At 32.9% G+C, this 15,903-nt stretch overlaps 1 pseudogene; it reads right to left on the bottom strand.

Annotated features, from left to right (window-relative positions):
• Positions 1-1,564: 1,564 nt before the first annotated feature.
• On the bottom strand, positions 1,565-9,563 carry LOC120188006 (annotated as a pseudogene).
• Between the last annotated feature and the right edge of the window lie 6,340 nt (positions 9,564-15,903).

The raw sequence follows: 15,903 nt of genomic DNA on the forward strand, positions 1-15,903 counted from the left end.
AGTAAACTAATTAGAATTTTCGAGTATAAGTAGATGGGCATGGAATCCGAATTTGATGGGTTCCAATCCGACCTCGATTTATTGGGTCATCTTTTTTTAAAAATAAAATTGGGTTGGTTTTAGATGTTATGTTTGGGTCTGATCAGATTGTGTTTAGGGTGAAAAATAACTTGACTCGAAAAATGTAATTTTACTTATATATTTAATGATAATTACAATAATACCCTCTATAATATTATTTTTTCAAATAAAAACTTTACTTTTTATTGAATAAAAGTAATTTTTTGTAAAATATATTTTGAATCGAATCAGGTCAGATTCGGGTTTTATCTCAAAAGACGAGTCGAATTCAAATCAGGTGAAGGGTGTTATCTTTCGGATCGGGTTCAAATAAGTGGAGAGGTGATAATATATATTAAAATTTTGTTTTTAAAAAAATTAAAATATTAATATATTAACATTGTGTTGATTTGTTTTAAAAAATACAATATAAATGTATTTAAGATTCAGATTCAAGTTTGAGCTTTAACCGAGTTAAGTTTAAAAAAAATTTATTATTATTTCAAGCTTTTTTTAAGCTTCAATTCATGATTTCGAATTCGAGTTGAGCTTGAAAATTTTAGACTCGTAAATTTTTTAACCGAATCGAGCACCATTTCAAGTTTCGTGTTGAGTCAAACTCAGCAATACTCGAGCTCGACTCTTTACAACCCTAATTTACCTTGTAATTTTATATTGTGTTGCCATTTCGATAAGGAGTATAGTGTAATCAGAGAGAGTTTACGAACAAGCCTAAAATGTTATGCTTTTTAATAATGTTTTCGATCGCATTTATTTCCCTAATTTTTTAGACTTTCGCCTCTTATGCGTGTGCAATTTGGGACGGAATAGATGATGTTGAAGTGATAACAGCTGTGTATGCGGCTAGGCCAGCAACAATAACGGATATGGTTGACCAAACACCAAATTTCAACATACTTTCCGTTTTCTCCTTTGTTATCATTCAGTTCAAATTTAAAATAATGAAATTGAAAATTCAAAACAATATATATATATATAATATAATATATATATATATAATATATATATATATATATATATATATATATAATATATATATATTGGAACGAAAACCATTGTAACAACCGGAGGCGATGACATAGTTAAGACAACAATAATCGGAGACACGGTGGAGCAAAAGCCAAGTTCAAGTTTCCTTTCCATTGCAGCAGCCAGAGACGACAACAGCAGTAGATCGGTAACAACGGAGGCTATGTTCAGCAAATACTAAACTCCAACATCCCTTTCTATTTTTAATGAAATAAGTTGACATCTTTGATAACTGCATTATAATCCATTGCTTCAACTTAAATAGCATTTTATTTCAAGAAAATGATAGCAGTAACAACGACAAAGCTTGATTATCTTTGTCCATCTACCAATAACACATGCGCCATTCATTTTATTCGCTCAAATACTTGAAACAATAAATAGCAATATCAATCATGCTTCTTACCTACTCAAACAATTATGCAGGCCTGGTTGCCAGCGGTTTTCACCAGCAATAGCTAAATCCCCTTGGGACTGCCTAGCCATGCAAATTGCAGCAGTAACCCAAAAATCGGTAAAGAACCTCAAGAGAAGATGGTTACAACCTGCGAACCACCAGGCTTCATTAAATTTCATCGTCGTCTGACAGCAAAAACTCTTGTATTTGCTCCCTACAAACAGGACTCCGGAAAAAAAGAATGTTACAATAGGGTACTTTTACTTTACAAGACCCAACTTATCCAGCATATAAATTATTTGTATATGCATCCATAGCAAAAAAAAAAATCATTAGTTTGAAGTTGATGAATCATGAACTTATATTTTATGAAATGTTGTGTTAATGAAAATTTAGTTTACACCTTAGCGAGCTGGCATTCCCTCTATCACCATGCTTTGCTCTGGCAATCATTGGCGGAGGTAAAGGGAAACAAACTGCTCTGTTATTGTGGGGTCTTTAGGAAGTATCTGAAACTGGCAACTGAACAAGCAGCAAGAAAAGATCTGAAGTTTGTGAACTTTCATTTGTCAAACTTGACGAGTTTGATTTTTTGAGCGGACTATTGCAAATAGGGCAAAACCACTCTGGAGAGAGATCCATTAGACTTGAGGCCATGTCTCCTGTGATGTCTACGAGTTGCAGAAGGAACGTTAGAGTCATTGATTTCTGGAATCACATTGAAGTGAAACGGAGTGAGCTTCCCAGCTGTTCGTACAATTGTGCACTCTCGAGAAGGATTTTCTTCCTGAAAAGAAACAAAATTTTAGTTGGGCACACGCTGGTTTAGTTCTTAAAAGGAACTTCCAGGAAGACAAACTGCTACTGGTCACACATTAATTGACTAACTACCAATGGAATTTCCTTTTTCACATATAATAAGTGCCTGGATCACATAACTAAATCCAGTTGAAAAAATCACCTTTAGGGTTCAAAGGACAGATATGAAATTGAACTGCTCAATGAGGCATAGCACAGTGTCTAATTTACAAGCCTCCAAACCAGAACAGAAAGACTCAATGCAAAAAATATGCCCCCCGAGAAGACAATACAACTAGCATATATAATAGAATGTGAACACTCCAACAAGTTCTACCTGCAGCACTTAACAAAAGATGATACCAAGCCATTGATGCCGGAGGATGGACCGTTAAGCAACTCCCCTATCTTCAGACTGCGTAGCAAAAAATGAATTTAGACCAGCCATTCAGTTATAAATTAGATGATTAGTTAGGTAGACATATTTTTACAAAATTATACGATGTCACATAAAGGAGGTAAACCTAATTAAAACAGAACATCCAACAAAAATTATATAAAAGCTTCTAATGCAAAAAATGAAAACCAAATATGAAGTACAAGGTTCCAAACCTATCAAGGCTGCAAAGGGTGTTGAGCTCTTGTGCAGGACAATCACGAAGTGGAAGCACAACAGGAATCCCCATCTCGAATCGACATACTGTATGTCAGCTGATAAAGAATAGCCCTGACCCTGAAAAGAGCAAAATGATCAAACAGATAGGTAGTGGATTATAATGAGAACTCAAGACCAAGTAATTGTGGATGAAAATCTAGGTTAGCAGTGCAGGAGGGGGCTTTGAGGTCATGGGACTATGCTCCCAAGATGCCTATTTCTCCCATGGAGAACGGTACACGGGATGTATTATTGTCACTGACCAGAAAATATAAAACTAGTTTATTATGAGGATAAAATTATCGTTTACAGTCTCCAAGTTATATTATACGGCAGTACCAAGCACACAACCTCAATTTCATGCATGTTTCTTTCTTTAACTTCTTAAAACCAGCAATGAAAAACTAATGACTAAGGTAGAAAACCACAAAAGAATCAATTTCCAGTGTATACTCAATTGTTTTAGAATTGCACTTAATTGTGATGGTATTGCATCAATTTATAGCAATTCTCTAATCTACCTTTCTGCCTAGCAATTTGCCACTCCAAACTCTAAACTGCGCAACTCTCGGTTCTTTTAGCTATCCTTAGTCCTTACTCAGTACTCGTGTCTAACACATGGATATGGGAATGACCTCCAAGATTCCTCGTACATGGGAAAACTTAGAAAAATCTAACCATACCCATGTCAAACATATACCTATATCTGACACACATCATATAAAATAAGACCTCAGACCTCAAAGCCCTTCAGATAATCCCTTAACAACTTGAACTAAAGACAAACATCTAAGCTTTACGCTACTATAATAAGTAGATGTGTTCACCATAAAAAATAGAAATAGCTTTTCCAAGCAATGGTCAAATGAGGAAAAACCTTACTGTGGCAGCAATGACAAGGCAAGCAATCCTTGAAGTGCAGGATCCTAGCAAAACTCTAGTGTACCCATTTTCAGAAGCAATCTACAACAGGATCATTAATCAATCTCTCCATGTTCTTTTTCCAGTTCAAATGTAAAAAATTTTGTATCAAACCTTTTGCAAGGACAACTCCGTAAATGAATGAGAAGATCTTCTTTCCATAATATCATCAAGAGCATCCAATAACTTCTTCAATCTCTCCTTACAATCAATACCAACAGAAGAGAAAATACTCTCAATCGGAACAATAAACAACTCTTTTAATGGTGGGCCTAGATTTGACACAATCGATCTTATATCCCCAATTGCCTTCTCGATTTGTTGAGAAGCAAATGAGTGAATGGAACTTTCATCAATAAATGCAACTCCAACGCCAAAAACCGGCAATGATTTATCTTACTAGCATCATAATCTTTTGCGCTCTATATTGCATCTCATGTACAAATTGTAAAAGTACCCTAAAACACAACAAACAAACATTTTCAGCAGAGTATTCCAAGTTCTTCACATTAAAAGAGAGAGAGAGAAGAGAAACCTGGAGGATGGTCACCGGAAAAAGCAACGAGAACTTTATCAGGAGGAGTAATCATGGCGTTATAAGTAACAGCCTGCTTGAACTTTCCATAGAGATTGTTCTTAAGCAATCCTTACAAACTGGAATCTTCGCCACGATCCCGCAGCAAACGGGTTCGCGGACTTGCATTTCACGCAGAGGTTTTCCCGACTTCGCCCCCATTTACCGCTGCTCGTCTTAAGCTCATGCTGTTCTTCCTCCTTGTAGCAACTGATGAATTGCAGGTCGACGAATTGCACGCATCACACACTTTTTTGGTCAGTATCTTTGTCCTAGGGTTTAGGGTTTGATGGCTTGAAATTTTTTTTTTTTTGGATAAATGGCTTGAAAAACTTCATTGTCACTTTCAGGCTCTAACCGCTCAAATTACTCGATCACTTTATAAGGGTAAATACATAAATAGTCCCTTACTATATGAGTTTTTTATTAAGTCCCTAACTATATAGGAAAAAACTACATTAAATACCACCAAACTTTAATTGTATCGCTAATACCACATAACTTTCAATTATCACTTTGGTTCCATTTGGTTACTCAACTATATATTCTTTAAAATCATACTTAACATTTGTTTTGGTCAGTCTATTTAAAAAAATAAATAGAAATTTTGACGTGACATTTTATTTTAAAGGATGATGTTTCATTACCTGATGGTGACAGATCAGCATCACTATTAATTTTTAACAATGATGACCAAAACATAACAAAATGTAACTTTAGTTATGGTTTTAAAAAAATACTAGCAAGTGACCAAAATAAAATTAAGTAATAGTTATATGACTAAATACATAGTTTACCAAAAAATTAACTGTTAGTGACGTGATGATTAATCAATGTGGCACAAAACAAATTTAACCCTCAATTTTACATTTATTTTAATTTAATCCTAGTTTAGAAATCAACACTCAACATTTTAATATTCTATCAATTTAATCACTTTACTAAATCTTAAACCAAATAATCCTAGACCATTCTCAAAATACTTTTTCACAACACTTTTCAAATTCATTTTCTATTTCTTCATCCGTTTCTCTCTTTCTCTCAGCTTCACCAACAATTGGTAACTTGCAATAACTTCCATCTTGTATCCATTCAAGTCCATATGTTATTTAACTCGATCATCTCCTTAAATCAACCCAAAAATAACTATACTAATATGATAAATAAGTTGTTTAAAAAAAAGGAGGTCTTAGAATTTATAGCAAGTACTAATTTAATTTTATTTCAAAAAAAAAGTAATAATTTAATTGAAAAACATGTTTTTGAAAATTTACTCAAGTTAACCAACAATCAGTAGTCTACTGGGATGAACCACTAGACCCCTTAAGCAAAGGTTAAGAGTTTAAATCATGACGTCACTAATGGAGTAAATGAGTTAGAGGGTCGTCATCGTTTCTACAGTATCCAATCCAAATTAATCGATTAATAATCGAAAACCGATGGCCAGACCAAAAAAAATTTACTCAAATTAGATAGGTTAACTTGAAATTAAGGATGGGTAAAAAAAATTAACCCTAATTCATTTTCTCATTTTTGCCTTTCTCTTTATGCCTCTATGTAGGCACCTCAACTTAATCGGAGATTGGATTGACAAGTTACATGGCTAATCGAAAATAATAAACTTTAATTAATTTTAATTATTGAATAATTAGTATTTATTTTATAAATTTTAGGGACTAAATGATATTTACAATATCATATCATACATCAAATCAACATATTGTGGAGTAACTTGAAATTAAGGATGGGTAAAAAAAATAACCCTAATTCATTTTTCATTTTTGCCTTTCCTCTTTATGCCTCTATGTAGGCACCTCAACTTAATCGGAGATTGGATTGACAATGTTACATGGCTAATCGAAAATAATAAACTTTAATTTAATTTTAATTATTGAATAATTAGTATTTATTTTTATATTTAGGGACTAAATGATATTTACAATATCATCATACATCAAATCAACATATTGTGGAAGAATTTCATTATCATACATCAAATCAACATATTGTGGAAGCATTCATAATCATCATTAATCATACAAGGACTAAACTGAAAAATCTTAAAGTTTGCTCATTGTTGTTACAAATATTGTCTTAAAACAATACCAATACTAATAAATAGTATCGATATTGAATTATTTTCTAAAATTCGAAGGTAATATGGTACTTTATACCAGGATCTAGTACTAGTATCAATTCAAGGTTTAATATTTGAATCTCTCTAATGAGTATCGATACTCGTACATTCAATCTAGATACTACTAGTGTAGTATTGGTATCCCATACCAGTACTGATATCAAAAATAACTTCAAAATTCCATTATAAGCATAATATCATATCTCCTATTTAATATTGATACTATATACATCAAATGACATGTCAATAATGCATCATAGCATTAATTTCACCCGTATCTCGTCAAATGTATACATCATAAGTATACTTGAATTCAAATAGCATAACTTACCATTTTACATACCATGATCATGCCTTAAACTTATGCATTTTGTAAACAAAAGCATATAAGCATACTATTAATATTATGGCATCAAGTAACCTACCAACTAATATCAAAATATCACATACAACGCCAAATATATCAAATATCAATAAATTTATATAGTCACCATACTAAGAGTATTACAAGATCTTTATGTTGGGAAATAAACCGAGTAATTTCCTTATAACCAGATTCGTGAGAATGCGAAAAAGTGGAAAAATAATACCCGAAAATTGATAACGGAGTTCAACCAATTATGCCTACTCTCTGGATGCTGCAGATCTTTTACTAAAGAGAAAAAATTACAGGTATTTACAAAACACTCACAACTCACAAGAAAGCTATAGTATTGGAGAAAGAAATGATTCGGGGTGATTTGAAGCTAAATGGTTAGGGTATTTATAGTGAAACTTAAGGACTAATCTTGTAAATACTCTAAAGTTTGTAGAGACTAAAATGTAATTAACCCAAGCTAATTTTCACAAAAAACACAGCAGTCACCTTTCAATTCCAAAAACCGCCGATGCCACCAAACTTCAACAATGCCGGCTACCAGCCCTTTTCTTGACCAACAATCTCCCACTTGAAGATTGATTTTAATCTGTTTTCACACCTCGATCAATGTAGCAACATTTCTAGTCTTGTTATTCTAGCATGGCAACTAAAGCTGAACACAACTTCAGTTTGTCCGTAGTCACCGTCTTTGTTACATATCTGTCGGATTTTGAGCTCCACTAATCTTTTCAAGTTTCAAAATCCCATATTCCAGAAGATATCAGATAAAATGATATCGCAATTGTATGTGCTTCGTCCTGGAATGAAAAGATGGATTCTTCGCTAGATGGATAGCACTTTGACTGTCGCAATACAAGTCATTGTTTTCTTGTTTTTTGCCTAACTCTTTCAATAAACTTTGGAGCCAAACCATCTCCTTATTGGCTTCATTGACTACTTTCCAGTGTACTTGCCCAGATTATTCATGTACTTGCTAACAGCACCACTGCTTGAGCAATATATGTCTGGTACAAACCATGGCATACATCACTTCCAATTGCTGAGGCATACGACACCTTACCATGGTGCACGTTCTTCCTCCGTCTTTGGTGACTGTTCTTTGGAGAGTCTAAAATGAACACCTAAAGGTGTACTTACTGGTTTAACATCTTGCATGTTGAACCTGGAAAGTACTTTGTTGATGTACTCAGCCTGGATAACATCAAAGTCCCTGACTTTGTGTCTCTCTTAATCCTCATCCCAAGAATCTGCTTTGGCAGCGCAGCACCCAGATCTTTCATTGCAAACTGCTTCGACAATTTTACTTCAGTTTATAATCTCTTGCATGTCTGAACTTGCAACAACCATGTCATCAACGTACAACAATAAAATAATGAAGTTGTTATCAAACTTTTTAATGTAGCAACAATGATCTGCTTGACATTTGGTAAAACCATTGCTACCCATGAAGCTATCAAACTTCTTGTACCTTGTTTTAAACCATACAAGCTCTTCTTCAACCTGCATACCATGTTTTTCTGTCTGCCTCTATGAAGTCTTATAGCTGCCTCATATAGATTTCTTCCTTCAAATCACCATGAAGGAAACTTGTCTTCACATCTAACTACTCAAGATGTAGATTCTCTGCAGCTATAATTTTCAACACCAGTCTGATTGTAGACAGTTTTACGACTGGAGAGAAAATTTCATTGTAGTCAATACCTTCTTTTTGTTGAAAACCTTTGATAACCAATCTTGCTTTGTAGCGTTTTCTCCCATCGTGCTCTTCTTTGATCCTGTAAATCCACTTGTTATGGAGCACTTTCTTGTCTGGTGGTAATTCAGCTAATTCCCACGTTTGATTTGACATAAGCGAGTCCATCTCATCTTTCATGGAAGACTCCACTTGACTGAATCCTCCACCTGCATTGCTTCATCATAGCACTCTGGTTCACCATTGTCAGTCAGCAACAATTAGTGCAAAGAAGGTGAATAACACTGGGTTGGTTTAGGAATTCTGGAGGAGCGTCTCAATTCTGGTGTGCTTGGTTCTTCTTGAACTGCTTCAGGACTGATCTGAACATCATTTCCAGAATCTCCTCAAACTCAGCAATTCTTTTGTTTCATCTTCAGTATTGAGCTACTTGATTCTACGTTGACCGTAACCGAACTCATCACCACCATAACCAAAAAAGGCATTGTTGGACTTGACATCAAGTTTACTTCTTTCAGAAGAGTTTATGTGTAGATAATAAATACAACCAAACACTCTTAAGTGTGAAGGTTTATTTCTTTCTTGCTCCAAACTTCCTCTGGTATTCCACCATCCAAAGCAACTGAGGGCTACGGTTGATCAGGTAAGCTGCGTGTTGATAGCTTCAGCCCTTAGCAATTTCGACAATCAAGCATGTATCCTTATGCTTCTGGCACGTTCATTTAGAGTTATGTTCATGCGTTCTGCTACGCCATTTTGTTGCGGTGTTAGAACTGTTGTCTCTCTGATCCCATTGTTTGTGCATAATCTCAGAATCTACTGTTTTTGTATTATCCTCCATTATCAAACCTCAACCGCTTGACTTTCAACCAGTCACATTTTCCACCATGACCTTCCATTTTCTGAAGGTATCAAAGACTTCTGATTTTTTCTTGAGAAAATACCACACCTTGTAGAATCATCAATGAATGTGACATAATATAATGAGCCTGCAAAAGATGGAACTGGAGATGGTCTTCATACATCAGTATGAACCAACTCTAACTTTTTAACCTTGGTGTCTTGCAAATCTTTACAAACTGACTTTCTTTTGTTTGCCAAAGATGCAATCTTCACATAGTCCGACATCTATATCCTTTAGATCCGGCAGCTTCCCTTTTGACAAAATGTCTTCATCCCTTTCTTCTAGTCAAGCCTTTAGTGCAATAGGTTGATTTTCCATCAGCATATGCTACTACAATGATATTCTCTAAATTTGAGGTTACATAGAGAGTATCATTCTTCTTACCACGAGCAATGACGAGTGCTCCCTTTGGTAATCTTTCATTCACAACCTGAAAAGGTTATACTATATTCTTCTCCATCAAGTTGTCCTACAGAAATCAAATTTCTTTTGAGGCCAAGAATATGTCTCACTCATTTCAGCTTCCAGGTGGTCTGGTTTGGCAACTTTAATCGAATGTCTCCTTTTCCGACGATCTTCAAGGTTTCATCATCAGCTAGATGAACCTTCCCAAAATCACCACTAACATAGTTCTCCATGATTTCTTGGCATAGGTGGAGTGGAAAGATGTCCCTGAATCCAAGATCCATGATTCAATCAATGTTGACGCTTAGATCATGGCATCACATGTCTCCTCTGTCATGTGGAAGATTTCTGTGTGCCAGTATCTTTTCGTGCTCGATAATTTCTTTTAAAGTGATCCTTCTTACCACAATTATAACAGTAAATCTTTCTTTCCTGTTCTTGTTTTTCCCCTTCTGAATTTCGATCTGCCACGATTTGAATTTCTTTATGAAGTTATCCCTCTATACTCCGTGCAGGCTGGGAGGTTGATGCTTCACCAGATTCTCTCCGTCGAATTTCTTCACTCAATACCAGATCCCGAACATCGTCGAATTTCAATTTGTTGTTTCCCGACAGCTTCTGACTACTGTAACAGTAACATTCCAACTGTCTGTAGAGATGATAAGAGAATTAAAGCTCAAACTTCATCATCGAATTCAATTTCCACGGAACTCAACTGGGTTGTGATTGGTTGAATTTATTTAGGTGTTGAACCACTGATGCCCCTTCCGTCATTCACAAATTGAATAATCGCCTCATCAAATAACTTTGTTTGAGGCCGATAGCTTCTCATACATACTGGAGAGAGCCTCTATAACCCCGTCGTGGTCTTTTCCTTTGTTATGTTGAAAGCAACATTGCGGGATAACGTCAGTCGGATAACTCCGAGGGCTTGTCTGTCGAGAAGAGCCCAGTCTCATTCTTCATGCCCTATGGTTGCTTTCTTTAGAGATGTTGATATAGATTTTTCTGGTACAGAAATCTTTAATCTACATCTTCCAAAAGCCAAATTTCACACCATCAAATTTCTCAATTTTCATATTCCTTCGTCTGCACCATCGCTCCCACTCGAATCTGCTTTTTTGGATCGTTTCTGATAATTTCTGCGAACCATCGTGTATTAGAACACCTCTGTCGACAAATTATCGCTGACAAAAATTTACTTTCAGGAAATTTACTATTCATGTGAATAGTAACCTCACAGAAAAACAAAAATAACCACCAAAAGCTTTGATGCCAGTTTTTCGAAAAATCGAGTAATTTCTCTATAACCAGATTAGTGAGAATGCGAAATAAAAAGTGGAAAAATAATACCCAAAATTGATACAGAAAAAACGCAAAAATAACCACCAAAAGCTTTGATGCCAGTTTTTTCGGAAATAAATCGAGTAATTTCTCTATAACCAGATTAGTGAGAATGCGAAATAAAAAGTGGAAAAATAATACCCGAAAATTGTAACGGAGTTCAGCCAATTATGCTTACATCTCTGGACTACTACAATCTTTTACTAAAGATAGAAAATTTACAGGTGTTTACAAAACACTCACAACTCACAAGAAACTCTCTAGTATTGGGATAAAGAAATGATTTGGGATGATTTTGAAGCTAAATAGATTAGGGTATTTATTTGAAGCTTAAAGACTAATCTTGTAAATATCCTAAAATATGCAGGGACTAAAATGTAATTAACCCAAGCTAATTTTCAACAAAAAAAACACAGCAGCCCACCTTTGAATTCCCAAACAGATGTCGACTGCCACCAAACTTAACAATGCCGGCTACCAGCCCTTTTCTTTGACCAACACTTTACACTAACAACAGATGATGACTTACAATCCTTAGATGCAATCTCAATCCACTAAAAGATGTGATATCTTGAAATCGTAAATACACAAAATAAACTTATACAGTTTAGTGAGATAGTCATAAACATAAAAAAATTTAGGTGACGATTCACTATCATAGCCCATAACATGACAACTTTAACATCTTTAACAATGAACATAATAATTGGCATATTCTTCAATATGTTAATAAACATCAAGTATAAGCTTGATGGTATTCTTTTGAATATGGATACATGAATCCTTACATCACTTTCAATAGTGCAAATAACACACAATAATGATCAATCTTTCTATCACTAGCAGGACGTAAGTTGATCAAATCATATTCTCTTATCATTAACAAGACCAAGTCTTACAATACTTGTACAAACGATGTTAACTATATCGTATGTTAATTGTATCCTAAGTCAACAATGTAACCCTAGGCACATAGAACAATAACATAACTTACTAATGTCATTCTTGAGCTCATAGCTCTAAGATGTACTCAAAAACCACTTAAGCTCAGTTTTGTCCGAATATCTCATACAACATCATATACATATAAATGAATATAACATATCATAACAATAAAACACATATAACTTACCAATATTATAGTTGCCATCCTTTGTTGTTCTAAATGTGCCAATAATGCACAAGAACATTATCTACATGGGTATGGACTATACGTATCTTAACGAAGTTTCTTGTTTTATCTTGATTAATCACTCCTGAGAATTTTATCTTTTCCTTTTAGAGTGATGACTTCTATTGATCGTACTTGTTCTATGAAGGTATAAGAACACTTAATCAATAAGAATCCATCATCTTAAATGATCAATTAAAAAAATCCTTCAGCTTTATCATGAACACTTACTTGAATCTCATTTAGGATTTTTGATCAACTTACCAGAAACTTGAAATTAACATTTCCAATGGAAAGTTTATAGCATAAGAGTCCAAATATATTTAGTTTTCAATTTAGATGAGATAATATTTTTAATTTAGAAAATAAGTTTAGTGTTTAGAAAGCTTTTAAGGTTTCAAGGTGTTGAGCTTGAAGACGATGGAACCTTGCCTTCCAATAAGGGTAAGCTAATTTAAAGGTAATCAAAGAAAAATAAGAAAATAGCTTATACTAAAATGTGAGAAATGACAAGCTGAGAACTTATTCACCACTTAGAAATGGTAAAAGTAGAACTTTAATCCTTCATCTTCCCAGTATTTTCAAGACAAATTAATCCTTAGCCATTTAACTTTTATATTATTTTCTTTTTGGCCCCTAATTGCACCTTTTTACTATGTAAATAAAGACCTAATATTGTAAAGATGGCTATTATTGGAAATCCCTAAATATAAGATAATTGTAATAATATATTAGATTAGGTCTGATGAGTATTTTTTTTCCACCTAGATCTAACCTGATCCAACCTCATCCTTCACAAAAACTCAACTCAACTCAACTCATCCGAACTTATATTTTCAAAATAAAAATTAATCTAATTAAATCAAATCGAAACTCGTTGAGTTCAGATGAATACCTATCTTATCTATATCTGACACTATACAATTAACATAGCTTTAATATTAATATATAATAGTAATCTAGCGATAATATTTGAATATATAACAATTGATTGATAAATTTTATTTTGAATTAAAATTTGTTATCTGAAATATTTATAAAAGTAGTTTGAATCACAATGCATAATATCAATTTTAGGTTGTTTGGCTTTTGACAATTATTACTTTAGATTAATAAATATATTAGAGTTTGTCATTATTATTTTTTCTTTGGTCTTCGTTAGTCTGTCTTTCTTTATCTTTATGATTGATGATGACACATCAACTTTGATGTTGATCGTTGACCGTTAGTATTTATTGTTTTTTATTTTATTATAACATATCTTTATTTTTTGTTTCTTGTTTTTAAATTGCTAATAATTCTGTCTTCATGACACGTTTTCCGTTGTCTTTATGATACATTTTCGGTCGTTTGGCCGTTGTTTTCGTTTATATGTTATATTTTTTCTTAGGGTTGAATTTGACATCTCCACGATTGATCAATATGACTTTATATGTTATCATGTTGATTTTCATGCTTTGAACCATCGGATGGATTTAGATACACGATTTACGTTCGTAGATAGTTTTTCACGTTGCTCGACTCTAATTTATGATTTGTTGGTGGTCTTTCAATAGATTGATCTCTTTTATAGTTCATTTGTCAATGCGATTATATATGTTCATATCTACTTTTTGTTCGAGTTTATTTGGTTAAGTTTTTTAACATTTTTCTTGTATGATCCTTGTGTGATCTTAAGTAGCTAGTTTTCTTATGTTAATGATTATAAAAAATATATCCTTATTATGTATTTAGTTTACGATTGTGGTTATAAACATTTATTGTAATTTTGATATTTTTTTTTTTAATAAATTATCCGCTTTTATAAAAAATTATTACATAAATTAAATGGGCTTGGAAGGTTATATAGGGTATAGCAATTATCTTTTCCTTGATGAATTTTTCAGATTTATTTTGATAAGTTAATTTATTTATGTTATTTTTTGTGTTCAATACTTTAATTATGTTTCTCCTTATTAATTTAATAATTTACATAATTAACTCTCTATAATTTTTATTTCTATCTTAAAATTAAATTTATTAAGTTAAGAGTCTATTGAGCAAAAAGAAATTTATTGAACGATTCAATAATAAAACAAAATGTTGTTCTCTTTAGAGTTTTTTTAGGTTTGAGCAACCTCGTATGTAATGCATTATCAATAAACTAAAAAAATCCTAAACATATATTATCTTATAATCACTTCATACTAAAAAAAACATTAAATTAAAAATTATATAGATATTATTCATTGATGTAAAATAAAATATGCTCAAAGTTTAATTTATTTTTGAAAGTTATAACTTTTAGCTAAATCAATCGTATTAATTAATGAATATCACAATTAATCATTATAAACCTGAATTTATAATTAACTAACAAGTCATACAACACAAACTAAATCCAATCCAAAATATAATTCATAAGATAACCCACACGTAGTTTACAACTCTAAGGATCCAATTTGTTATAATTAAATATATTTTATATATTAATAATTAGTTGTTTATGGCAAGTATGTAACTATGTATTCATATCTTATTTAATTTATCTCATATTTTGTATAATTATTATAACAATTTAATTTAAACTTGAGCTAATTTAAAAGTTATTATAATAAGATATTAATTGATCGAGTGATTAAGTATGTTATGTTATTTGACCTTATGTGGGTTCAAATCCTAACATTTATCTTAAAAATATAATATATCTCCACTTAATAAAAACATTTATAAGAAATGAATCAGTATAAATGGAGTCACTCTGGTTACTTTTTAAAATAATGTTATGAACACATAAATCGATATCAATGGTTGAAGGGAGTGTTATTCTCTCTAGTTTCGGGTTCAAGCAATTGCGTCTGTTTGATGTGTTCGCGTTATTAATGATCAAAAATATTATGAATAGATACTGACTTTTAATCACATCAAATTATTAAAAAAAATGGTAAACTACGTCAAATGCCACCAAACTTTAAGTGCTAACTCATTTATACCACAAGCATTATAATTTTGTCAAATTTAGCACTAACGTTTACTTTAAGTGCAATTATACCACTCCTCCATTAATAATTTAATGGCACGATGACATTGCAGTCCACACCGTGACGTTACTAACGTGGATGCCTAATAAAAAACCTAATTCCTTTAAAACCCCAAATTCCCAAAACACATCTTGAATTCCCTAATATCTAAAAAAAATAGAAACCCTAAATCATAATCCCTAAATTAATCAACCTCGCCATCGATCATGTCGTTGCCACCACACTGAAGTCTCCTCCTTTCGCTGTGCAAGTTATTCGCCATTCGCCCGTCGATCGGTCGTTGTTTATGGTTCGGTTGGAACAGCAACAAAAGTGGTGGGTGGTGGTAGTTGATTCGATGGCGACAATGAGTGAAATTAGGGATTTAGTATTTAGGGCTTTGGGTTTTGTGGGAA

Source organism: Hibiscus syriacus, unplaced genomic scaffold (genome assembly GCF_006381635.1).
Source record: "Hibiscus syriacus cultivar Baekdansim isolate YM2019G1 unplaced genomic scaffold, ASM638163v2 tig00116937_pilon, whole genome shotgun sequence".
Taxonomy (NCBI): domain Eukaryota; kingdom Viridiplantae; phylum Streptophyta; class Magnoliopsida; order Malvales; family Malvaceae; genus Hibiscus; species Hibiscus syriacus.